This window comes from Dreissena polymorpha, chromosome 1 (assembly GCF_020536995.1).
Source record: "Dreissena polymorpha isolate Duluth1 chromosome 1, UMN_Dpol_1.0, whole genome shotgun sequence".
NCBI lineage: Eukaryota > Metazoa > Mollusca > Bivalvia > Myida > Dreissenidae > Dreissena > Dreissena polymorpha.
The window spans coordinates 110,314,344-110,316,823 of record NC_068355.1 but is presented as its reverse complement, the minus strand read 5'-3'; positions in this window follow the sequence as shown (position 1 = coordinate 110,316,823).

The window sequence follows — 2,480 nt, the reverse complement described above, 5'->3', positions numbered from 1 at the left end:
GATTCTGTCCTTACGTCCATAAAGAGGACATCTTCGACACCGGTAGACCCGTCGATCCAGTGGTTGAGTCTTGTCCTAAAATAGCAACCAAACATCCATGTACAACTGTTCTGAACTGCAACCATGATGCCTATATGTGTGTGCGTCTTTTAATGTTAAAGCAAACGAAGATGAAGACTTCACGACCTCATTAAACGTTGGACTGCGTGCACCAAGAAGGATGCAATTACATGCGGGCTAAATGTTTCTGAGCTCGCAATACCCAATTCGGCGGCTCACGACCGGAGTAAGGCTTAATTTTACTATGGTGTACGACGCGTTTTAAGCCATCTACGTTGATTTGTAACTCAAAGTTAATAGGTGAATGTCTTTTCACGATCAAGTATGGACCGTCATATGCTCTCTCCAGCTTTGGACACACACCAACCGAACGCGTCTCATGAAGGCACCACACCAGATCACCGACTTGATACTGGTGGAAATGCATTCTTGCATTTTATGCATCTCCTTACTCGAGTTTGCAGTTTTATGAAGGTGCTTACGTGCGACCTCGTGTGCCTGCTCGAGCCTTAAGCGCAATAGCGCCGCGTAGTCAGTTGGACTAACTGTTTCGCTAGGTACTGAACTCGCGCTACCAAATATTACCTCGGCCGGCATACGTACTTCTCTACCTAGAACCAGCATGTTGGGCGTGAGGCGAGTTGACTCCTGAATGGTGCATCGGTATGCACCGGCAAGGCAGCTAAGGTTTTCGTCCCAGGCGTCTTGCTCTCCTACCAGGAAGGCACGAACCATACGCATAAATGTTCGCATAAATCTCTCTACTTGGCCGTTGCCTTGTGGGTTGCGGGCACTTGTACGCGTTTTCCTAATTTGCAGAAGAGCGCAAACTTCCTTCAAATCTCTACTTTCAAACGCCGCACCCTGGTCGGAGTGGATGGACAATGGGGCGCCCCACCTTGAGAAAACGTGATTCAATAGTTGGTTTGCACACTCCTCGGCGGTTTGAGTGGCAACCGGTATGACCTCAACATACTTGGAGAAAATGTCCGTCGCTACTTAGATATACCGAGCACCGCGTTACGTTATTAGAAATGGCCCTGTAAAATCAATTGCCACTATATCCCAGGGAGCACCAGCCTTTAAATGTCTCAGGGGAGCCTTCGGCGTCTTTGTCGGCTTCTTATCAGACTGGCACTTGTCGCAGCCTAGGACGTGAAGCCTGACATCGACTATTGCCTCATACCAGTAAACACTCTGACCTAGAAGGGCCTTAGTCCTTTTGATGCCAAAATGACCGGCCGGCCATGCATCATGCACGAGAAGCAACACCTCTTTCCGTAAGCTTGAGGGGACAATAAGCCAAAGTCGGTCTTGAGTACCATCCGCACTTTTGAACTGCTTATAAAGCACGTTCTCCTTTATGCAGAGAGTATCCCATATGACCCAATAGTGACGAGTTTCCGGACTCCTAGTTAGCATCTCGTCGCTAGACGGTTTTACGCCGTCACGGATAGCAACGTAAATGACGCTGATACCTTGGTCCTGAAGCTGCAGTTTTGCCATATGCTCAGGTGTGTACAAACGAAGCCAAGGCGGGTTCTGTGTTTTAGATGCCGTTTCAGCAGAGGTGCCTGCTTCAACCTGGGTAACTGCCCTGCAAGGGGTCAGCTCTTGGGACACTTCCGGTTGAACGGTTTCCCGATTCACTGTGGATCCAAAAATATCCGGAAATTTACCTGGCCACACCAGTTCCATGCACTCCGCCAGCCGCCGACATTTACGACAGGGGCCACATTTGAGGGGTTCGGTGATGTCCACTTCGCTACACGTGCAATCGCGAGGGGACTCGCACAACCGACTAAGTGCATCACAGTGGGGATGCTTGGAACCCATGCGATATTCGATGGCAAAGTCAAATGGAGCTAGTATCTCAAGCCATCGCGCTATCTTGCCGTTTGGCTCCTTGAGGCTAAATAGCCAAACAAGCGACTGATGGTCACTACGGACAATGAAGTGTCGTCCCAGTAAATACTGTCTATAGTATTGTATGAAGTATACTGCGGCGAGCAATTCTCTTTCAGTTACGCAATAATTTCGCTCAGCCTTATTGAGAGACCTACTCGCGTACCCGCGCCAATGCCAATACCCGATGCATCCACGTCCAAGTAAAACGTACCACCTTCGTTAAGGGGGTACCCCATTACCGAAGGGCTCACCAGCGCGTGTTTTAGATCATTAGTTCGACAACTATCGTTCCACGCGAACTCTGCACCTTTTGCCGTCAGGGCTACTGGGGGCTTTGCAATCTTTGCAAAGTCTCTAATAAAACGACGGTAGTACGAGGCGGTTGCAACAACTTGCTTTACCTGCTTTGCTGTTTAAGGGACTGGCCAGTTAATCACCTTGGTTACATTATTTGGGTCAGGTTTTATGCCTTTGGCGGACACGACGTGTCCGAGGAATGTGACCTCCGTTTG